The following is a 25,628-nucleotide window of genomic DNA, read 5'->3' on the forward strand; positions in this document are numbered from 1 at the left end:
TGCTGTAACTCATGCCTGAATGAAGGTTACTTAACATGTATTTTCTCCATAAGGTACAACACATCCCTCTCGTGTTTAGAAACACTCGTCAATAAGTGCACTTGAGGGTCATTTTAAACAGAAAAATAACCAAAAAAGCACAAAAATGCAAAAACCATGTCACTAAGTAGAACATGAGAAGGACACTTGTCTGTAATAGGAGTGTCAAAACAAGAATGCAGAATATTGGATTGTTAAAGCTGGGTACATGCACATTAAATAACTCAAAATTTTGGCTGCTCTGTAGATGTCCATGAAAGATCATGAAAATATCGTAAGTATTGATTTGAGTGTTACAAAGAAATTTTAGCAAGTAGATGGATTCACAAATACAGAATCTATAAATAATGAAGATCAAATGTACATTTTTCTCAATCCTCAGGTGGAATGTCTACATAATGTCACATTAACTGTGAAGTCTGGCTCCAGTTACAAATCTTGTGATATTTTTCAGGCCCGACTGTATGCAGTTACAAATGCTTTACTTCAGCAGTCTCAGGGGACAAAACCTGTCCTCTGCACACCAAACTTGGTGTACAGCCAATCTGTGGCAGTCTCCGAAGGGAGTTGCAGTCAAGGACTCAGGCCCCTCAGTTAGTCATTTTCATCACATGTTTGCATTTCTAGCCCTGGCACCTTCGTTCCTGGGTCTCTTTACCTGAAGACTTTAGCAGAGGTCTTTTTTTAAGTGCCTCTCCTGAGGGTTCCTTAGGAGAGGAGAAAAGGAGGAAAGAGAAACCTTGAGGACACCTTTCCCTACTCTGACTGAGTACTCAGTATTTTTCACACTAGCCCTTCCCCCTTGTCCCTCCTAGACACGAGTGCCCATAAATCTGCCAGATCTTTTGTTTGGGTTTCCTTCAACAGTGAGACTGCTTCCACATCTGTGCTGATTTACCTGACCTTCAACCAATTGTGCCTGTCCCTGGAGGATAATGAAACCAGAGTGAGTTGGTGCTTTCTCTGGGTTTTAAACTCTTACTGATAAAATCGCAGTAACTGATTAAAGCTTACTTATTACTTTAATTTTGGCTCGTTTCTTTAATTAGCTACTCCAATACACAGCAGCTCAGCTCTCTCTTTAGCTCAGTTGATCTCCTGAAATGAACTTGTATGAAACTTACCATATTTCATAAAAGGTTTTAGAAATTCTTTGGTGTATCCCTTTAAAAATTTAAGGATGAGGAAAGAAAGCCCAGCTTAATTTGTGTACTAGAAAACTAAAGCTTGAGATTTGGCCTGCCCCAAACTGAGATCAAGTTTTTCAGATTCTAAGTCCCAAGCTTTTTGAACTCCATAGAACAGAATTTTCACTTTAACCTGATTATTTTCTCAGTAGTGATATATCTCAATTTTCTTAAAAATCCTCAAGCCCTGTAGGGCCTTCTTTTTGTAATTTGGACATAAGTTTTATGATACAGTTCCCAAGGTGAGAGCATGCTGAATTTATTTTAGGACCAGGATGGAGCATAGTGTGTTAGTACTAATGAATGTGTAGAAGAGAGGTAGGAGAAATTAGAATTAGTTGGTATATCAATAGAGTACTTGCAGCAGAGTAGTTAACACATTTCTTTCAGTTGTTTGTTTTTGTAACTTCACACTTAGATTGAACTCCTTAAAGGCAGAAACTATGATTTCCTTGCCTCTGCCATCCCAGTACCTTTTCTCCTTGTACACATTTTATTAAATAAGTATGTGAATGAATATATGAACAAACAGATGGCTTTTTATAAAACTTTGTCTATGTGGATGTGATTCAAAAACAAATGACTCCTGGTCATTCTGTGACATTCATCTCATAAGAACACAGAACACAAAGGATATTTCTTGTCCTTTGTGTGCATTTAGCACTTTGAGTACTCAATGAAGAACCTTATTTAATAGTCTTTTATATTCGATCGCTTAAGTTAGGAGCATCCAATCTTTTGGCTTCCCTGGGCCACATGGGAAAAATAATTGTCTTTGGTCACACATGAAATGCACTAACACTGACAATAGCTGATGAGCTAAAAAAAAATCTCATAATGTTTTAAGAAAATTTATAAATTTGTGTTGGGTCATATTCAAAACTTCCTGGGCTGCATGTGGCCTGCAGGCCGAAGGTTGGAGAAGCTTAACTTAAGTGGTTAGGAAGAAACACTAGGTACTGTACATGTTATGCATTTTCAATAGAGAAATAGAGACACTAAAACTCCATAATAATTCGCAGAAGATATAAACATTATTGATATGATTATATCCTTATGAGATCTTCACTTATACTATGATTGCCTCTGATATAACTGTAAACCAGTTGAGCACTAATCATTTCTATCTTCTTCTTTTGTGTATGAATTTTGGCAAATAATCTTCTAAAAGTAAAACAGCAATGAGATTATACTATCGCTGGAGTATTTACAACAGAGAAACTTTTGAAAACCAAGAAATCTGGATAGTATATGTATTGTTTGGTTAGTGCAGAAGTAATTGAGGGTTTTGCCATTACTTTTAAAAAGTGTCAAAGCGTGCAATTACCTTTGCATCAACCTAATAGTTCCTGCTCAGGCATCTATGAAGAAATACCTGAAATTGGGTAATTTATAAAGGAAAAAGGTTTAATCGACTCACAGTTCTGCATGACTGGGAAGGCCTCAGGAAACTTACAACCGTGGTGGAAAGGGAAGCAGACAAGTCCTTCTTCACAAGGCAGCTGAAGAGACAGAAGTGCTAAGCAAGGGGGGAAAAGCCCCTTATAAAACCATCAGATCTCATGAGAACTCACTCACTATTACGAGAATAGCATGAGGGTTACTGCCCTCATGATTCAATTAACTCCCACCAGGTCCCTCCCATGGGATTATGGGAACTACAATTCAAGATGAGATTTGGATTGGGACACACAGACAAACCATATCATTCTGCCCCTGGCCACTCCAAAATCTCATGTCCTCACATTTCAAAACACAATCATCCTCTTCCAGCTGTCCCCTGAAGTCTTAACAGTCTAAGCATTAACTCAAAAGTCCAAGTTCAAAGTTTCATCTGAAACAAGGCAAGTCCCTTCCGCCTATGAGCCAGTAAAATCAAAAGTAAGCTAGTTATTTCCTAGATGCAATGGGTGTACCAGCATTGGGCAAATACACCCATTCCAAATCGGAGAAATTGGCCAAATCAAAGGGGCTACTGGGCCCATGCAAGTCTCAAAGTCAACAAGGCAGTGATCAAATCCTAAAGCTCTGAAATAATCTCCTTTGATTCCATGTCTCACATCCAGGCCACACTCATGCAAGAGGTGGGTTCCCATGACCTTAGGCAGCTCCACCCCTGTGGCTTTGCAGGGTATAGACACCCTCCCAGCTGCTTTCATGGGCTGGCATTGAGGGCCTGTGGCATTGGGTGCAAGCTGTCAGTGGACCTACCATTCTGGAGTCTGGAGGACAATGGCCCTCTTCTCACAGATCCACCAGGTAGTGCCCCAGTGTGGGTGCCCTGACCCCACACTTCCCTTCTGCACTGCCCTAGCAGAGGTTATCCATTAGTGCTTCTCCCCCTGCAGCAGACTTCTGCCTGGGCATCCAGGTGTTTACATACATTCTCTGATATCTAGGTGGAGGTTCCCAAACCTCAATTCTTTTTTTTTTTAATACTTATGTTCTAGGGTACATGTGCACAACATGCAGGTTTGTTACATATGTATACATGTGCCGTGTTGGTTTGCTGCACCCATTAACTTGTCATTTACATTAAATATTTCTCCTAATGCTATCCCTCCCCAAACTCGCCACCCCACACCTCAGCTCTTAAGTTCTGTGCACCTGCAGGCTAAACACCATGTAGAAACTGCCAAGCCTTGGGGCTTGCAACCTCTGAAGCCATGGCCCAAGCTGTACCTTGACCCCTTTTAGCCACAGTGAGAGCAGTTGGGATGCAAGGCACCAAGTCCCTACGCTCCACGCAGCAGAGGGGCTCTGAGCTCAGCCCACAAAACGATTTTTTCCTCCTAGGCTTCTGGGCCCATGATGGGAGGGGCTGCTGCAAAAGTCTCTGACATGCCCTAGAGACATTTTCCCATTGTGTTGGTGATTAACATTCAGCTCCTCATTATTTATGCAAATTTCTGCAGCAGGCTTGGGCTTGAATTTTTCCCCAGAAAATGGTTTATCTTTGCTACCGCATTGCAAATTTTCCAAAATATATGCTCTGCTTCCTCTTGAATGCTTTGCCACTTATGTATTTCTTCCACCAGATACCCTAAATCATCTCTCTCAAGTTTGAAGTTTCACAGATCTCTAGGGCAGGGGCAAAATGCTGCCAGTCTCTTTGCCAAAGCATAGCATGGATTATCTGTATTCTAGTTCCCAAAAAGTTCCTCATCCCCATCTGAGACCACCTCATCTTGGACCTTATTGTTCATATCACTATCAGCATTTTTTGTTAGAGCCATTCAACAAGTCTCTAAGATGTTTCAAACTTTCCCACACCTTCCTGTCTTCTGAGACCTCCAAATCTCTAGGAAGTTTCAAACTTTCCTACATTTTCCTGTCTTCTTTCTATCCTTCAAAACTGTTCCAATTTCTGCCTGTTATCCAGTTCCAAAGTCGCTTCCACATTTTCAGGCATCCTTATAGCAGCACCCTACTATCTCAGTACCAGTGTACTGTATTACTTCCTTCTCACACTGGTATGAAGAAATACCCAAGGCTGGGTAATTTATAAAGGAAAGAGGTTTAATTGACTCACAGTTCCATATGTCTGGGAAGGCCTCAGAAAGTTTATAATCATGGCAGAAGAGGAAGCAAACAGGTCCTTCTTCACAAGACGGCAGGAGAGAGAAGTGCTAAGCAAAGAAGGAAAAGCCCCTTATAAAACCATCAAATTTCATGAGAACCCACTCACTATCATGAGAATAGCATGGGGGTAACTGCCCGCATGAATCAATTACCTCCCACCAGGTCCCTCCCATGACATTATGGGAGGATTATGGGAGGATTATGTGGGGATTATAGGAACTACAATTCAAGATGAGATTTGAGTGGGGATACAGCCAAACCATATCAGTCTACTAAAAGTAAAAAATTATTTTATAAATATCACCTTTAATAATCTAGAATTCAGAATATCTCACAAAAAACAGAGTAAGAGTAAAAATAACTATGGCCAACCCATAAACAGAAGCAGCTCTTGCAAAAAGCAGTAGCTGTGTAGTGGGAGCAGTTGAAAGGAGGAAAATGCCCAAACTTGGTTTCTAGCTGGCTTAACTCAGTACATGAGTGCTAGCAAAAAATGAATAGCAACTTCCAAAGGGCAAAGCTGCAAGCAGTGTACCTGGTTATTTACTTTGTATAAAATAAAAATTACCTTAGAGTGAGAATACATACATATATGTATATATGCTCATGGGCATAGTGGTCAATGGTCTGGTCATCCGGTTAGAAACCCAGAAGGAAAAGGACTGGATCATTGACAAGGAATTCAGAGGTAAAAACACGTAAGTAGACTTAAGGGAGTAAATAAAGTGAGTAAAATGTTTAGACCACCTGTTACCACACACCATGAAAGAATCACCAATCAAGTAGACAAAATGACCAGTTGACATTAATCGAAATTGGTCATGAGCCACCCTAGAACTGGTGTGGTGGTCACATGGATATGGGAGACACAGTGGCAGAGACAGAGGCTACACATTAGTCTAAGAGCATGGACTCATAAGGCCTACTAGCTACATCTGCCTCTAAGAATTCAGGATGTCTGCAACAGAGACCAACGTTGAAACCCTGATACAACAAAATTCCTCTAGGAGTTCAATTGGCTATTTGGAAATAAAGCCCATAAAAATTCAGGAGTTTTCCACGTTGGTGAAATTTTTAGGGACCCAGTGATCTGAAGCATGTCACAATATTCCTTCCAAGGTGAAGGACAAATTCCTACATCTGGCCACTAAGAAAAAGATGCAAGAACTAATGACCTTGGGATTTTGGAATCACAGTGTATCTTGTTTGGGCATGCTCTTTATACTGTGATAAAATGACTAATCCAAAAAGCTGCCTATTTTGGGTAAGGCTCAGAACAGGAGAAAGACCTGCAGCAGACCCAGGCTAATCAAGCCTGAGTCAGCCATAGTACAGATTCAGGTTTTTGACCACAAGCTACACCACCTTCTATGGATAACTGTTCTCCTTTCAAATACAGCTTTCAATAGTTTTTGTCTTACTAGCGGGCTTACCAGAGACAGATACTTACTATGGGTCAATTTATTACCATATAATCTGGATGCCCATCATATGGGTATTATCTGACCTACCAAGTCATAAAGTTGAGTATGCATAGTAGCATTCTATCACCAAATAGAAATGATATATAAGATGGGATTAAATAAGTCTCATGGATAAATGGCAGATATTGCCATTGGTCATACTCATTGCCACTTTCCCTCTTGCCTCTTAACTGACATCTATATCCTCAAGGAGAATTTCTTCTGACCAATGACTAAAGAAAAAGAAATGTGGTTTTGGCAGCTTATCCAGCACCACATTCCTACCAGGGTGTCTCTGAAGGACAGTTGTAGCGGAAAATTTTTCCAGTAGGCATAATTTTTTTAATTAATCAATTTTCATTATTGTAGCAGTGTTAGGCTTACAGAAAATTGAGACAATAGTTCAGAGAGTTCCCATAGACTTCTCTCTCCCAACTTCTCATTTCCCACTACAGTTTACCCTATTAATAACACCTTGGATTAGTGTAGTACATTTGTTACAGTTGATAAACCAATATTGATACATTATTACTAACTAAAGTCTATAGTTTACACGAGGGTTCACCATTTGTGTTATCTATTTCTATGCTTTTGAAAAATGTATGATATTATGTATCCATCATCATAGTATTTTACAGAAGAGTTTCAGTGTCTTAAAAATCCCCAAGATTCATCTTGAACCCCTGGCAACAATTGATATTTTACTGTCTCCATAGTTTTGCCTTTTCCAGATATCACATAGTTGGAATCATACAGTATGCATATAGCCTTTTCAGACTGGCTTATTTTCTAAGCAATGTGTGTTAAGAACTCAGCTGGTAAAAGCTAACTACCAGATGTTGAGGTGTTCCATTAAAACTACAATCCAAAATTAAAGTAATAGTCACTTACTACAATGTATTATAAAAACAAAGGGTTAAACAGGAAAAAAACGCTAGTTTCTTCAATGTCCCATTTTGTCCCTATGGAATTGTGCCTGATGAAGGTCAAATATATCAGTGCTGATGTGAGAATATCACTGCCAAGGAATCCCTGAACAAAAAGCTCCTGCTGTTTTATGATCCTGGTGGGGAGGGTAGAGAGAAGCAAAAGGCTAAGAGTGGAAAAGTACTGAATCATAAGTCAGAGTAGGGAAGCGTCTTCAAGACCCTCTAGTGAGGTGGTCATGGCATAGACATCTGAGAAAGGCCTCAGCTGAGGGCTTGCATAAGTGTGTGGCCAACTGTATGGGGAAGAGCGGTTGCTGAGTTCTTGATTATAGCTTCTTCTTTCAGACTGGGCATCAAGTCTGGTGTGGAGAGGTACTTTCCCAAATGATGCCTGCCAGATAAATTCTTTGTAATTATTTACAGGTGTTAGGACTGGAAAGATAACACAGCACTTTGGCCTGGAGCTGAACTCCTCAATGTTCATTTAAAGTTCCTCTATATCTTTTCTTGGCTTTACACTTTATTTCTCTTTTATCATTAAGTAATATTCCACTGAATGGATATACCAGGTTTTTAAAATTATTATTCATTCACCTTTTAAAGAACATCTTGGTTACTTTCAGTGTTTAGAAATTATGAATGAAGTTGTTTTAAATATTCATGTGCAGGTTTTTGCATACACAAAAATTTTTCACTCATTTGGATAAATACCTACGAAGACAATTGCTGGGTCATGTTAAGACTACATTTGGCCTATGTAACTGCCAAGCTGACTGGGTTCAGTGGCTCACATCTGTAATCCCAGTATTTTGGGAGGCCAAGGCAGGAGGATCACATGAGATCATGAGTTTAAGAACAACATGGGCAACATATTGAGACCCCATCTCTACAAAAAATAAAAATAAAAAATTAGCTGGATGTGGTGGTGAGCACTTGTAGCCCTAGCTATTCTAGAGACCAAGGTGAGAGGATTGCTTGAGCCCAGGAGTTTGAAGTTACAGTGATCTATGATCATGCCACTGTGCTCCGACCTGAGCTGGAGGTCATGTCTAACTAAGGCAGGCCCTGTCTCATAGAAATAAAAATTAAAAAACCTTCCAAACTGTCTTTCAAAGTGGCTGTACCATTCTGCATTCCCACCAGCAATGAATGAGTTCCTGTTGCTCCACGTCTTTGCAAAGGTGGTGGTCATGTTTTAAATTTTAGCCATTTAAAAAGGTGTGCAGCAGTCATTGACTTAATTTACAATTCTCTAATGCCACATAATATTTAGCACCTTTTTAATATACTTATTTGCCATATATAACCTCTTTAGTGAGATGTCTTTTCAGACTTTTGGGCCACTATTTATCAGTGTTTTAAGAATTTTTTGCATATTTTGGGTACCAGACGTTTATCAGATATATATTTTGCAAAGATTTTCTTTTGAGTTTTGACTTGTATTTTCTTCTAACAGGGTATTTTGTGAAGTCGAAATCCAACATATCAATTTGTTTTATGGATTGTGCTTTTGATGTTATATCTAAAACTACATCACAAAATTCAAAGTAACCTAGATTTTCATTTGCGTTGTCTTCCAGAAGTATTATAATTTTATAGCTTACATTTGGTTCTGAGATCCACTTTGAATTAATTTTTGTAAAAGGTGTAAGGTCAGGGTCAAGATGCTTTCTCTTTTATGTGGATGTCCAGTTGTTTTGGCACTACTTGTTGGAAAGGCTGTTCTTTCTTCATTGAATTGCCTTTGTTACTTTGTCAAAGATCAGTTGATTATATTTGTGTGGTCTATTTCTGGACTCTGTTTTTTTTCCACTGATCTATTTGTTCTTTCACCAACACCACATTGTCTTGATTAATATAGCTTTGTATTTGAGTCTTTAAGTCAGGTAGTAGCAATCCTCTGACTTCGTTCCCCTTCTTTAGTATTGTGTATTCTATCTGGGTCTTTTGTCTTTAGAGTCAGCTTCACAACATCCACAAAATGATATGCTGAGATTTCAAAAGCCATTATTTGAATTCATAGAACAAATTCAGAATAGTAGGCATGATATTGAGCAATAGATATGATTTTGCACATTGCCTAGAAGCTAGGATACAGATTTACACTGAATAGATAGGTGGTGGCTAATAGTTTGGGGCTGATGATGAGAAACTTGGAAGAAGTACAATGGGAAAACTCGTGAAAAGATCTGAGAAAGAAGTATGTAAATGGGCCTTTCAAATAGTCACCGAATTTGAAGATATTTGTGCCCCTGTGAATTCTCATCAAAAAACAACTTCTGCAGTAGAAGGTAATAAGACGGATAGAATTATCTATTCTGATGACATCTGTCAACTTATTTTCTTGGCTATCCTGTCTATTGTGAGCCCAAGTACTCATGATAAAATGGTTGTCTTGACAAAGTTGAAGGTTTTGCATGGGCTTAGCAGTACAGACTTCCACTCATCAAGGCTGATCTATCTTCAGCCACATGCGTACAATATGACAACAGCAGAAACCAATTCTTACCCCCTGATGTGGCACCAGTCCCCAGGAAATCAGCCACTCATCTGGTGTCAGATTAATTACACAGGACTACTTCCATCAAGAAATGTGCAAACTTTTGTCCTCACTGGAATACAGCTTACTCTGGAATGTGTCTTCCCTGCCCGCAATGTTTCTGCCAAAGCGGTTATCTGTAGATTCAGGGAATCCCTTATTTACTATCATATTTTTCCATATAGCATTGATTCTAACCAAAAAATTCACCCAATAGCAAGTAAAGTGAGACAATGAACTTGTGGTCATTAAATTTCCTAGTCCTATTATATTTTCCTTTATCCTGAAGTGACTGGCCTAATAGAACATTAGAATGGTCTTTTGAAGACATAATTATGTGTGCTAGGTATGGGACACTAGTTTAAAGGCTTGGAGCAATGTCCTCCAAGTTGTAGAATATGGCTTAAGTTGGAAACAAATATAGATGTTGTCCTCCCATATCCTGGATTGATGAGTCTAGTAATCAAAGGGTAGAAATGTGAGCGGCTGTGCTCACCAATACCTTTGTGAGGCACTAGCAAGATTTGGCCCTTCTGTCAGTGCAACTTGGGACTCCACTTGCCTAGAAATCATAGTTTCTAAAGGAAAGAAGCCTCATCAAAGGACATAGTAATGCTTTAATCAAGGCACATGGCCGTGGTTTCCACAAAGTGGAAGGAGAGAAAGCCATCTGGCCGGTTGGTGCTCCTCATCCTAGGGAATCCAGAAGGGAGAAGGGGATTGCTGTATCTTCTGGGGCAACTGATCCTGACTTCCAAAGGGAGATTGGGTTGCTGCTACACAGTGAGGGTAAGGAGGAAAATATCTGGAATGCAGGCAATCCCCTATGTTTCTTCTTCTTATTCATATGACCTTGTGACTAAAGTCAGTGGAAAACTGCAACAACCCAATATAGGAGGAAATATTAATTAATGGAATATTCCAGAACGTCTAGGAATGAAGGTTTTGTCACTCCATAAGGCAAGAAACTAAGACTAGCCAATATGCTTGCTAGAGGCAAATGGTATATAACACAGATAGTGGAAAAAGGTATCAGCTTATAACTGGCCATGTGATGGGCTGTAGGCACAGAGACTATAATAGTTATATGCATCTATTTATATTAATATGAATACATTTATGCATATATCAACTAGTTTTCATTTTCTCCTCTCCCACTTCTCTATCATCTGACATAAAATATGTTAATAGAATTTAACTTTATATCTCAGTATTTAAATTATAAAATATCAAAGGGAGAATATGACTCAGAAGAGGAATAAATATCACTCAAAAATAGATAAAAGGACTTTGCATCCTCTGTTGAGGAGAAGGTTGTCTATTTCAGTATTCAGGAAGAATAATTGCATTATGTTTGGCAAAGGCATAATTTCTCTGTTGCCTTTATTTGGAAATTAATTTAACAATATTTGAAAAAATATGCATGTGGATGCCAAATAGGCAAGGAGTGGCCTGTGGAGGATTTGTATTAGGTCATCTTAACTAAACTGTAGTTATATTTCCCAGAATTTATCCTTCTATATTGTTCTGGCTCAATGTGGGTCACAAGAGACTGTTTGCATGAGTTTTGGAAAGCAAAGGAGCCATAGAAGCCATATTATTTTATGCTCCAAAGGTCAAGACGATAAAAGCGGACACTGCTGCAGCTCTCACACAGTGTCATGGGTCGGCAGGCTCACTCTGTCGGGTGGGGTCAGCAGCAGGTTCACAGCTCCTCTAGCTCCTGGAAGTTGATTGCCCTTCTGCAGCACCCCCTCTCCTGGGTCAGGTGCACATTCAGCAGCATCACAGCTGGAGGTTTAGAGGCAATGTGAGACTGACACATGTTCTAGTTTGCTCCTTTCTCCAGGTTTCAACTTGTCCTTGCACATATCTCCTTAAAAATCTGTCTTTCCTTCTTGACTGCTTTCCCTTCAGCCCCAGCACAGATGCAGAAACTGCCACTTTCTACAGACTGATTAACCAATTCTTGCAATTGTTTGAGGTCAATTTCTTATATGTAAGAAGTATATTGTTTGATGTCACTCACAGCGGTTGTTTCTTTGATTGAATCATAAGTTATACACCTATCTTTGCAAATATGATCTACTGCTCGCTCTCTCTGTCCCTCTCCCTATCTCATTTGATGGTTTAAAATGATGATTTATTCATGTTTCAATTTTCATTTCTTGGATTACTGTAGACTGAACATCACATACTCCCCTTTTAAAGTTTACTTATTCTTATAGAAATTCCTGCCTTTTTGTTCTTTGAATAAAGAAGTTTCATAAATATTTTAGATTTGTATTTCATATTGCTTTACATGTTGAAGTCTCTTCTCCTTGATTTTTAGCTTTGCTCCTGATGTCCTATAATGAAAAACTGTTCTTAATTCAAATGTGTTTTTTACCCTTTGGTTAGTACTTTTGAGATTTTAAAGCTGTTTTATCTCCCATCTTAAATATTGAGGTATGTTTTTTTTATTCCCAGTGTTTTTAGGGTTTTTATCATGAAGGGACGTTGAATTTTATCAAGTGCTTTTTCTGCATCAATTGAAATGATCATATGATTTTTATCCTTCATTCTGTTAATACGCTGTATCACACTGATTGATTTGTGTATGTTAAGCAATCCCTGTATCACATGAAAAAATCCCACTTGATTATGATGAATGAACTTTCTAATGTGTCATTGAATTCAGTTTGCTAGTATTTTGTTGAGGATTTTTGCACCAATATTCATCAGAGATATTGGCCTGTGGTTTCTTGTTTTGATTTGTCTTTGTCTAGTTTTGTATCAGGGTAATACTCGTCTCATAGAGTTAGTTTAGAAATATTCCCTCCTACTCTATTTTTCAGACTAGTTTGAATAGGATTGGTATTAGTTCATCTTTAAATGTTTGGTAGAATTCAGCAGTGAAGCCATCATGTCACGGGCTTTTCTTTACTGGGAGACTTTTTATTACAGCTCCAATCTCATTACTTGTTATTGGTCTGTTTGGGTTTTGGATATCTTCCTGATTCTGTCTTGGTAGATTGTATGTATCTAGGAATTTGTTCATCTAGATTTTCCAATTTATTGACATATAGTTGCTCATAGTAGTCACTAATTGATTCTTTGAATTTCTGCAGTATCAGTGTAATGCCTCATTTTCATTTCTGATTTTATCTATCTTTATCTTCTCCTTTTTTTCCTAGTCTAGCTAAAGGTTTCTCAATTTTTTAACTTTTCAGAAAACCAACTTTCCATTGCATTGAGCACTGATTTTTTGTGTTGCTTTTTCCTTTCAATTGCATTTATTTCTACTCTGATCTTATTTATTTTCTTGTGCTAATTTTGGGTTTGGTTTGCTCTTACTTTTCTAGTTCTTCAAGAGGCATCATTATGTTGTTCATTTGATGTTTTTCCTCTTTTTTGATGTAGGTACTTATAGGTGCTTTTACTGTATAACATGTTTTGATATGTGTGTTTCAATTATCATTTGTTTTAATAAATTTTTCAACTTTCTTCTTAATTTCTTCTTTGACCCACTGTTCATTCAGCAGCATATTGTTTAATTTCCATGTATTTGTGTAGTTTCCAAAATTTCTCTTGTTACTAATTTCCAGTATTGTTCCAATGTGGTCAAATTAAATGCTTGATATTATTTCAAATTTTGTGAATGTTTTAAGACTTGTTTTGTGACGTAACATATGGTCTATCTTGAGAATGGTCCATGTGCTGAGAAAAACAATGTGTATTACACAGCTCTTGGATGAAATGTTCTGTAAATATTTATTAGATCTATTTGGTCTATAGTGCAGATTATGTCTGATGTTTCTTTGTTGATTTTCTATCTGGGAGATCTGCCCAATGCTGAAAGTGGATAGTGAAATCTTCAGCTATTATTGTATTGGGACCTATCCCTGTCTTTAGTCATAATAGTATTTCCTTTATACATCTGGATGCTTCAGTTTTGGGTGCATATATATTTAAAATTACTATATGCTCTTGCTAAATTGACCTTTTAATCATCATAAAGTGACCTTCTTTATGTCTGAGATCTATTTTGTCTAATATAAGTATAGCTACTCCTGTTCTTTTTTGGTTTCCATTGGCATGGAATAGCTTTTCTCACCACTTTATTCTCAGTCTATGTGTGTCTTTATAGGTGAAGTGTGTTTCTTGTAGGCAACACATCTATGGGTCTTTTCTTTTTTTTTTTCTTATTCTTTCAGCCAGTATACATCTTTTAATTGGAGAATTTAGTCCATTTATATTCAATGTTATTATTGATAGGCAAGGATTTATTTCTGCCATTTTAAAATTTGTTTTCTAGATGTTTTGTGGTCTTCTCTTCCTTATTTTTTGCATTCCTGTCTTCTTCTAGTGAAGATCATTTTCTTTGGTGACATGATATACTTTCTTACTTTTCCTTTTTTGTAAATCCATTGTATGTTTTTTGGTTTGAGGTTACCAGGAGGCTTGCAAATACTATCCTATAGCCAATTATTTTGGACTGATCACAACTTAACACTATTTACATAAACAAACAAATAGAAAACTTGCATTAACTTAATAAAACTAAAACTAAACTAAAACTTTATAAAAATTTGCATTAACTTAACCCCCTCAATCCTTAACACTTTGTTGTTTGTATTTGTATCTTATTTTACTGACTGTGTCTCAAAAAGTTGTTGTAGTTTTTACTTTTGATTGGTTCATTCTTTAGTCTCTCAGGATAAAAGTAGTTTACACAACACAATTATAGTGTTATAATATTCTGCATTTTTCTGTGTACTTACCATAATGAGTAGGTTTTATACTTTCAGGTGATTATTTTTTCTCATTAATTGTCCCTTTCTTTCTGATTGAGTTACTCCCTTTGGGATTTCTTGTAGAACAGCTCTGGTCTTGATGAAATTCCTCAAGTTTTGTTTGTCTTGGAAAGTCTTTATTTATCCTTCTTGTTTGAAGGGAATTTTCACTGGATTTACCATTCTAGGGTAAAAGTTTTTTCCTCCAGCTTTTTAAATATGTCATGCCACTTTTTCCTGGCCTGTAAGGTTTCTACTTAAAAATCAGTAGAATATATTGGAGCTCCATCCGTATGTTATTTGTTTCTTTTCTCTTGCTGCTTTTAAGATTCTTTCTTTATTCTTTATCTTTGAAAGTTTGACTATTAAATGCCTTGAGGTAATTTTCTTTGGATATAATCTGCTTGGTGCTCTATAACCTTCTTGTAGGTTGTAGAACAATTTGTATATTGATATCTTTCTCTAGACTTGGAAAATTCTGTTATTCCTTTGAATAAACGTTCTACCCCTATCTCTTTTTCTACCTTCTTTTTAAGGCCAATAACTCATAGATTCGTTCTTTTGAGGCTATTTTCTAATTCCCATAGGTATGCTGTATTGCTTTTTATTCTTTTTCTTTTGAGACCTCTGTGTATTTTCAAGTAGTGTGTCTTCAGGCTCGCTAGATTTTTCTGCTGCTTGATCTGTTCTTCTATTTAAATCTCTGATGCATTATTCAGTATACCAATTGCATTTTTCAGCTTCAGAATTTCTGCTTGATTCCTTTTAATTATTTCAATCTCTTTCTTAAATTTATCCGATAGAATTATGAATTCTGTCTCTGTGTTATTTTTAATTTCATGGAGTTTCCTCAACACAGTTATTTTGAATTCCATATCTGAAAGGTCACATATCTCTATTTCTTCAAGATTGGTCCCTGGTGCCTTATTTAGTTCATTTGCTGAGGTCATGTACTTTTCAATGGTGTGCATGCTAGTAGATGTTCTTCAGGGTCTGGGCATTGAAGGGTTAGGTATTCACTGTAGTCTTTATTCTCTGGGCTTATTAGAAGATTCCCTTCTTGGAAAGGCATGCCAGATATTTGAAAGGACTTGGGTATTGTGATCTAAGCTTTAACTACTTTAGGGTGCACCCCAAGCCCAGCAACATCGTGGTTCTTGCAGATGCACAGGGATACCACCATGATTGTCTTGGACAAGATCTGGAAGAATTCTCTGGATTACCAGGCACAGACTCTGGTTCTCTTCCCTTACTTTTTCCAAATGTACAGAGTCTCTGCCTCTGTCCTGAGCCATCTAAAGCTGAAAGTAGAATGACACAGGCACTTCTGTAACTACCACCACTATGACTTTGCTGATTCAGACCTGAAATTGTACAGCACTGGGTCTCCCCCAATGCCTGCAGTAACCATGCCCTGGCTACTGCTTTCTTTTGCTCAATGTGCTTGGACCTCTATGATCGGCAGGTGGCAAAGCCATTCAGGCTTGTGTCCTTCCCTTCAGTGAAGCAATGTCTCTCAGGCCCTAGGTGGGTGCAGAAGTGCCACTGGAGAATGAAGAACTGGAGTCAAACATTTTAAAATTCTAGCTGGTATTCTATTGTATTGTGGCTAAGCTGGCACTCAAACCACGAGTTGCAGTCCTTCCTACTCTTCCCTCCCCTTTCCAAAGGCAGAGGAGCCTCAACCCATAGCCACCACCATCCCTGGTCACTATCACCAATGTTCCCTTAAGACAATGGATTAAAAACCCAAAGACTTCACAAGTCCATTTAAGGACTCTTAAATCAGCTTGTAGTGAATGTTGCCTGGACTAGGATTCACACTTCAGGGCAGTAGGCTTCTGTCTGGCCAGGAGTAGATCCAGAAATGCTGTCCAAGAGTCAAGTCCTGGAATCAGGGACCCCAAGAACCCACTTGGTTCTCTGCCCTTCTGTGGCCCTGCTGGCACCTAAGGTGCAAGACAAATCTCCCTTTAAGAGAGAGGTGTCTAAGGAAGAAGGAATTCTGCCTCCAGACTGCCTTCAGACTGAAGCTGCAACAGCAACTCTTTCCTGGGTCTCCAGTCCACTGTCCTGCTCTTTAGGTTTTAGACTCGATAGTCCTCATAATTGCATGAGTTAATTTCTTAATATAAATCATTCTATTATAAAGACACACGCATACGTATGTTTATTGCAGCACTATTTACAATAGCAAAGATTTGGAACCAACCTGAATGTCCATCAGTGATAAACTGGATAAAGAAAATGTGGCACATATAAACCATGGAATACTATGCAGCCATAACAAAGAATAAGTCCATGTCCTTTGCAGGGACATGGATGAAGCTGGAAGCCATCATTCTCAGCAAACTAACACAGGAACAGAAACCAAACACCTCATGTTCTCAGTCATAAGTGAGAGTTGAAAATGAGAACACATGGACACAGGGAGGGGAACATCACACACTGCTGTCTGTCAGGGGCTGGGAGGCAAGAGGAGGGAGAGCATTAGGACAAACACTTAATACATGCAGGGCTTAAAACCTAGATGATGGGTTGATGGGTGCAGCAAACCACCATGGCTTATGTATACCTATGTAACAAACCTGCACATTATGAACATGTATCCCGGAACTTAAAGTAGAAAAAAACAAAAACAAAAAACCTCTCTCTCCTCTTTCCTCTTCCCATAGACACCCCCTGACACACACACACACACATGAACACACAGAAACACACACTACAGAGTTATTTTTCTTGAGAGAATTGCTACTAATAGAGTAATCAATATCTATTTTATCTATTTAATCTTCTCTATTCCCTGCAACAAATACCCTAGCCTGTTATTACCTGTCTTTGACCTCTTCTGCCTGACTCCTTTCTGACCACCCTAGACCTTCTGCCAACCATACTCCTAGCACTAATAACCAACATCCCTTCAATTCAATAGTTTCTCTACTTTAAAAAGAAAATAAATTGGCTTATTAGAGCAATTTCCATGTAACCTCTTTTAAATATTTATATTTCCTGAGCAGGAATTTGAGAAGCAAGGTTTTAGATTTTATTAGTTCACCAACTTGTCATAGACTTTAATTTCTCTACTGATGTATATATCCTCTGTAATGTTTAAAATTTGATATCGTCAACAATTAAAAGCTTTTCTGAATCATTTCACTCAAATATGTAAATAACACTACTACTTATCAACAATTGTGTCAATGAGATTACCAATGACAAAAATGATAAATAATGCTTTATAAAGGTAAAACACAAGTCAAATTATATGAAACCCATATATAACTGCCAAATTTCTTGTTGTTCTCTCAAATTTTGGAAAAAATACAAAAATAATGTTAAGTATAAAGTAAAACAAAATGTCAAAGTGTCAGATTAACAAAATTATGACATGCAAATATAGAGTAACTTAAGATAGTTTAATTCATAAATAGAAGAAACAATAGTGTCGTTTAAAGAGTATGTGAGGACCAGAGATTTTATATAGTCAGTTGAAAAAATATACTGAAATTATTTTGCTAAGTTAGACTCCTATAGGGCAGCAAACCCATATTTTTTGTAGATATCTTTTCTATAGAACAGAAATCATCTGCATCTCTACCTTTAAAAAAAACCTGCAAAATACAAGTTAGCAGGTAGTTTGTCCAAATCTTGGTTCTAATAAAAGAGACAGGCCTCTAGATAGATGAATAATTCCTACAAAGGCTTATTAGACAATACTCCAGTATTAAAATAAAATGACATGCAATAATCCTTGGTCTTGTTTCCAAATTTTGGCTAATATTTTTCAACGATATAAAATTTTGTAGAGTCTTATAAATCAGTCACATTCTCCTTCTCTTTATCATTACCCATTTTTTTTGACATTTTTAAGTGTTTAATTCAAGCATAAAGAGTATAAATAAGGCTACTAGTTTGTACCTCACAAATCTTAGCAGCTAGACAGAGGGCTTTTTCTGAACTGTGTATTCTAGCAATGGACAAATTGCTAGATATATACACCCCACCAAGATTGAATCAGGAAGATACCCAAAACCTGAACAGATCAATAACAAGTAATGAGATAGAAGCTGTAATAAAAAGCCTCCCAATAAAGAAATGCCCAAGACATGAGATGGCTTCACTGCTGAATTCTACCAAACATTTAAAGAAGAAGTAATACCAATCCTACTCAAACTACTCCAAAAAATACAGTAGGAGGGAATATTTCCAAACTCATGCTATGAGACCAGCATTACCCTAATACCAAAATCAGACAAAGGCACATCAAAATTAGAAAACTAGTGGCCAATATCTCTGTTGAATATTGATGCAAAATTTTATATTGTTGAAAAACATTAGCCAAAAATCCTCAACAAAATACTAGCAAACCAAATTCAACAATACATTAATTAGAAAGTTCATTTATCTTGATCAAGTGGAATTTATCCATGTGATACAAAGACTGTTCAACATACGCAAATCAATTGATATGATACTCATATCAACAGAATTAAGGATTAAAACCATATGATTACTTCAATAAATGCTGTAAAAGCATTTGCAAAAATTGACATCTCTTTATGATAAAAATCCTCAAAAACTGGGGGATGGAAGAAACATACCTCAACATAACAAAAGCTTTATGTGACAGATCAACAGCTAGTATTATACTGAAGGGGGAAAAACTGAAAGCCTTCCCTCTAAATTCTGGAGCATGACTAGGATGCCCACTGTCACCACTGTCACTTAACATGGTACTGGAAGTCCTAGCTAGAGCAATCAGACAAGAGAAATACATAAAGGGTATCCAAATTAGAAAGGAAGAAGTCAAATTATCCATATTTGCTACTGATTTAATCTTGTATTTGGAAAAACCTAAAGACTCCACAAGAAAACTATTAGAACTGATAAATTCAGCAAAGGTGGAGGATAGAAAATCAACATACAAAAATCAGTAGCACTTCTATAAACCAACAGTGAACAATGTGAAGTAGAAACTAAGAAGGTAATCTCATTTACAATACCCACACATAAAATTAAATACCTAGGAATTAATTAAATTTAACCTAAAAGATGAAAGATCTCTGTATTGAAAACTATACAACATTCATGAAATAAATTGAAGAGGACACCAAAAAAAAAAAAAAAAAGAAACATATTCCATGTTCATGAATTGGAAGAACCAGTATTGTTATAATGTCCTTACTATCCAAAGCAATCTACAAATTCAATGCAATTCCTATCAAAATACTAATGACATTCTTCACAGAAATAGAAGAAATAATCCTAAAATTTATGTGGAACCACAAAAGACCCACTGTAGCAAGGCTATCCTAAGCAAAATAATAAAACTAGAGGAATCCCATTACCTGACTTCAAATTGTACTACAGAACGATAGTAACCAAAACAGCATAGTACTGGCATAAAAACAGACACATAGACCAATGGAGCAGCAGGATAACTCAGAAACAAATCCACACACCTTCAGTGAACTCATTTTCACAAAGCTGCCAAGAACATACACTGGGGAAGAGACAGTCTCTTCAATAAGGGGTGTTGGGAAACCTGGATATCCTTATGTAGAAGAATGAAACTAGATTCTTGTCTCTCACCATATACAAAAATCAAACCAAAATTGATTAAATACTGCAATTTAAGACCTCAAACTGTGAAACTGTGAAAAGAAAACATCAAGGAAACTCTTCAGGACATTGATTTTGGCAAAGACTACTTGAGCAGTACTCCTCAAGCACAGGCAACTAAAGCAAAAACAAACAAATAGGATTACCAAAAAAAAAAAAAAAAAAAAAGATTGTGCACAGATAAAGTGAAACAATCCGCAAAGTAAAGAATGGGAGAAAATATTTGCAAACTACCCATCTGACAAAGGATTAATAATCAGAATATATAAAGAGCTCAAACAATTCTATAGGCAAAAAAATCTAATCTCATCAAAAGTTGGGCAAAGGATTTGAACAGACATTTCTCAAAAGAAAACATACAAATGGAAAACAGGCATATGAAAAGGTGCTCAATGTCATTGATCATCAGAGAAATGCAAATCAAAACTACAAAGAGGTATCATCTTACCCCAGTTAAAATAGTTTATATCCAAAAGACAGACAGTAACAAATGTAGCTAGGATGTGGAGAAAAGGGAACCCCTTTTCACTGTTGGTGGGAATGTAAACTAGTACAACCCCTATGGAGAATTGTTTGAAGTTTCCTCAAAAAACTAAAAATTGAACTACCATATTATCCAGCAATCCCACTTCTGGGTATATGCCCGAAAGAAAAAAAAAATCAGTATATCAAAGAGATATCTGCATCCCTGTGTTTGTTGAAGCACTGTTTACAATAGCTAAAATTTGGAAGCAACCTAGGTGTCCATCAACAGATGAATGCATAAAGAAAACATAGTACATATACCAATAGAGTACTATTCAACCATAAAAAAACATGAGATCCAGTCACTTGCAACAAAATGGATGGAACTGGAGGTCATTATGTTAAGTGAAATAAGCCAGGCACAGAAAGGCAAGCATTACATGTTCTCACTTATTTGTGGAATCTAATAGTGAACTCAATTGAACTCATGAACATAGTAGAAGATGGTTACCTAGGCTGGAAAGGGTAGTCGGGGGATGTAGGGGAGGTGGGAATGGTTAATGTGTACAAAATGATAGTTAGAAAGAATAAATAAAGCATACTATTTGATAGGACAATAGGATGACTATAGTCAGTAATAACTTAATTGTACATTTTAAGATAACTTAAAGAATATAATTGGATTGTTTGTAACTCAAAGGGAAAATTCTTTAGGGGATGGATAGCCCATTCTCCATGATGTGCTTTTTTCACATTGCGTACTGTAACAAAACATCTCATACATACGTACTATGTGGGTACATAGCTACTATGTGCCCACATAGTATTTGTCAGTACATACCTACCATGTACCCACAAATTTTTAAAATTTAGTTTTAAAAATTAAGAAAATAGTGATTTGCAGATGAAACATTTTTTTCACTCTCACTCTAGTTCCCTCTCTTACTTTTCCTGAAACTCAGGACCATAACCCTTGTATAATTTTTGTGCTCAAGTTTTTATTTTTCTCATATTTAGCCAATTTATCTTCTCAAGCATCTTACTAAAAATAATGTTTTATTTTCCATAATATTGCCTCTTTAAAATAAAATGCACAAAATTTTATTTTCATATTTAATATTTACTTATGATAAGATGCAAATGCAATGCTTTTTGATGTCCATTATTATTAAATAAAAAATTATACTCTTATGCAACTTTAAATAAATGATTATGATAATGATGATGCTGGTGATAATGAGGATGATTAACCTCAGTAGAGCACTCAAAGTTTACTGATGCTTTTACTTTCCCTATCTCATTTAATTCAAATTAGCCTTCCCAAAATTGCTTATGGGTAGACTATGCAGACAGATATCTTCTTTATAAGGCAATAACACTGGGGGTAACAGAGCAAGTGATTTTATTACCTTACTAATACACTCTATATCCACTAATTAAACTCAGATTTCTCTGAATCCAAATTCCGTTTTTTTTCCCACTATGTCATTGTGTGACAGTACTTTGTGAACTGCAAACTGCTATACAAACGTGCAAGGTTACCATTACTCTGTTTATTATTTCCGTCCCTTTATTCTGCCTCTGTACTACCATGTATCTTCATTCATCCAGCAGAAAGGAATTAGGTAAGACATATTTGCATGGGTGAAGTCTGTACAAGGTTAAAACTGAAGCTTCTCTTCTAATTGTTGAGCAAATGAATTGGACATTCCAATCTGTAAAAGCATTACAAAAAATGCAAAGTCTGATGCTCTTCTCGATTTTCTATAGGAAGTCAATGTGTCCAGCAGATGACTCAGCAGAATGCTCTCTGGAAAGACCCTTATGAAACAAGGCTGTTTTCACTGGACAGCATATTCTTCTTTATAAGGTTTGTGGTAGATTACATAATTTCTGAGTAATTTAATGGACTGCATAAAGGAGAAATATAAGGGGCTTTTGACTATACATACATATGCATATACATGTTAAAAAACAAGAAAATGAAAAGCAAAGCCATTCTGAACTGCAATCAGCATGGTAATCATTGCCATCTTCAGTTGAGGGAACAATTTTGACTCTGATCTAACCTGTTTTCCAAACTCTGTGTTCTATATCACATCTTTAGCTTGGCATTTACTGCTGGGATTACCATAGGCAACCAGCTGTTCTCTACCAAAGGGAACAAAGCCAGGACTCAGTTGGAAACAATCTAAGGCTAAAATCCTGCCATTTAAGAATAAGTGAGAACCAAAGAATTATGAAGACTTAAAAGAGTTGCTGTGAATCAATAAAATAGACAGTTTTGAAAGGGTAACTGGGTTTTGATCTTCCGTTTTTAAGACTCTATTTAGATGATATTTCATAACAAATTAGGCATTTACATTTCTAAAAGTTAGTACTGAGTTTAAACACATATGAAAATTTTGTTACTTATTTTTCAAAAGAAAAATTAAATTCCTGATTTTTCAGGTTGTAAAGTAAGGAATGAACACAATCCAGTTATAGCAAACACATTTTTTACTTCCGAATAATGCTTTTGCTGTCTCACATTTTATTTTTACTCATTTTCTTCTCTCAACCTCAGTGTTCTTACTTAACTTTTTATTGTGTCACTGATGACTTTCAACCTATTATCAAAACTATAATCCCTAACCTTGGGACAAATGGATAAACACATAAAATTATATAATCACTTTATGAGTCCCTGGAATCCTATCTTTTGAGTTCAGCTGAAGAACCTTTACTGCACCTGTAATGTTCTTTTTATCCTTTGCTGTTAAATTCCAATTCAACTTTCAAGATTTAAGTTGAACATGCCACTCCCTAAGTCGTCTTTTATATTTCTATCTCTCTATGCAAGTTAATATTTATTATTCCCTCTAATATGCTTATACCTCGATTAGAACCATTTATTCATTTTCCTTAGCTTCCTTCATTCAACATTTATTAAATATGCATCATAAGACTAAAATGAATAGAACAATTCCAGCCCTCAAAGAACTATCGCCTCACTGAAGAAACTCATAGTTCATCAAACTATGTGTTTAATGTGATCATGTGAGATAAGTACTAATATATAGTAGAGGAAATGCAATGGTACTACAATGAAAAGGATATTCAATATGTCTCGTAAATATAATGAACCCGATTTATAGACAATTTTGCAATGTACCAAAAACTCTCCAACAACTCATCCTCATTGAATATTCACAATGTTGCCAGTTGCATTATTAATAACAATTACATTTGGCAGTGGATAAATTCACCAGTAATGAACCTGGGATTCAAAGCAATGTCTTCTAACACCAAAACCAATACTTCACCCGTAGTATGCTCTTCTTCTAGGCTGGCTTAATTTGCCTTAATCATGTGTCCCTCTGCCTACTACATTGTAAGTTCCTCAGGTTAGTATACTACATTTTAAAAAATTTTATCTTATCTCTCTTTTTCTCTTTCTCAATTCCCACCAAAAAAGCTACCACATATATGGTTGATGCTTAGTAATATTTTTGTTGAGGTTCCATATTGTATTTGTCCCAAAGTACTTGTCTAATCCCCTAGTTGGGAAAATGGCACGAACTAATTTTATGAAGTTCCTGTAATGTAGTGTGCACTAGAGTAGGCAATTCACGTATGTTATCTAATTTCATTCCAATAACTTGAAAAGTAGAGATTTTGATTTTCATTGTAGATGGGGGACCTAACACTGAAAAAGCTAAGTAACTATCATTAAAGTCACAACATTTATAGACGGCTGTGTTAGGTAATATACTCCAGCTTAAAATCACCTGGTGGACCTTTTCTATGATTTCAATGATTATCCAGGTTGATTTGCAGTTTTGAGGAATAATGTAAATATTAGCTAAGGAATAATACAGAATTAGGATTAAATTAATCCAACAAGTCAGTCAACAAATGTGTACTGAAAACTAGTGTGTGCCAGGCACTGTCCAAGGAAATGTGGATACAGCAATGAGTAAAACGACATAGTTCTTGCCCTTAAAGTGTTTCCATTCTAATTAAGAGAGCAGATAATGAGCAAATCTATAAGTAAATATGTGTGCCACATGGTGACAATAAATGCAATGCATATAGGGGAAATGGGATATGAAACCTAGAAAGTGTGGAGGGGAGAAGTTATCATTGCACATTCATCATCAGATGAAATTTGAGTGAAACCAAAAGTGTAGAAAATAGCCCATATGTTCATACAAAGAAAAGCGTTCCAGGAAGAGGGAACACGTGCTCACACTCTGAATTGCAAAGAGCCCACGGTTGCTAGAGCAGAAGGAAAAGTAACAGATGATATGGACTAATAATGATGGGGATAAAAATGCCCGAGAACCTTATAGACCATTTTGAGGGCTCTATTTTTCATGTTGGTTTTTTTGCTTTTTGATTTTTCATAAACTGAAATTTAATATTCTGCTTTTATCCTGAATCAAATGTAAGATTACATTGTGGTAATCAATTTCAGAAATCACAAGTTTTCCTCATTGTTAATGAGAGAATATAATAAGGTGCTCTATACAAACATTAAACTGAGCCTGTTTTGTAGACAGCAAAAATTTATTTATCATGATTTTGGAGGCCAGAGGCCCAACATCAGGATGCCGTATGGTCAGGTCCTCATGAGGCCTCTCTTCCTGACTTACAGGTGACCTCTTCATCCTGTGTCCTCACATGGCAGAGAAGGTAAGGTCTTCAGTATCTCTTATTATAAGAACACTAATGTCATCATGAGAACCATGCCTGGCCAATAAAAGAAATTGTTTAAAGAAAAGGTGACCAATTGTTTCAAATGTTTGGGTATATCAAATTTTATGAAGATCAGTGCATTACTAACAGAGGTATTAGTAGTGACCATGACAAGAGCAGTTTTACTGTAAGAAAAATGAAAGACTTACATGAATGGGTTCAAGAGAGAACAAGAGGAGAGAGAGTGGAGATAGTGACTTTATTACATAGCAATTTTTGACCTTCAGGCTACTATAGTGCTAAGTGACTAGAAAGCACATTAAGATATGACAGAGTGAAAGACTAAG

The 25,628-nt window shown here is 36.6% G+C and overlaps 1 long non-coding RNA gene across 1 annotated transcript in view; it reads left to right on the plus strand.

Annotated features, from left to right (window-relative positions):
- The window catches only part of LOC139361730 (uncharacterized), a 41,939-nt gene extending 16,666 nt beyond the window's left edge, over window positions 1-25,273 (plus strand). Inside the window, exons 2-3 of the long non-coding RNA XR_011619307.1 lie at window positions 22,372-22,471; window positions 25,241-25,273. This is a non-coding gene — a long non-coding RNA (uncharacterized lncRNA). The remainder of the gene's footprint in view (window positions 1-22,371; window positions 22,472-25,240) is intronic.
- Window positions 25,274-25,628: the final 355 nt, after the last annotated feature.

The sequence above is a fragment of the Macaca nemestrina genome, chromosome 2, assembly GCF_043159975.1.
Source record: "Macaca nemestrina isolate mMacNem1 chromosome 2, mMacNem.hap1, whole genome shotgun sequence".
NCBI lineage: Eukaryota > Metazoa > Chordata > Mammalia > Primates > Cercopithecidae > Macaca > Macaca nemestrina.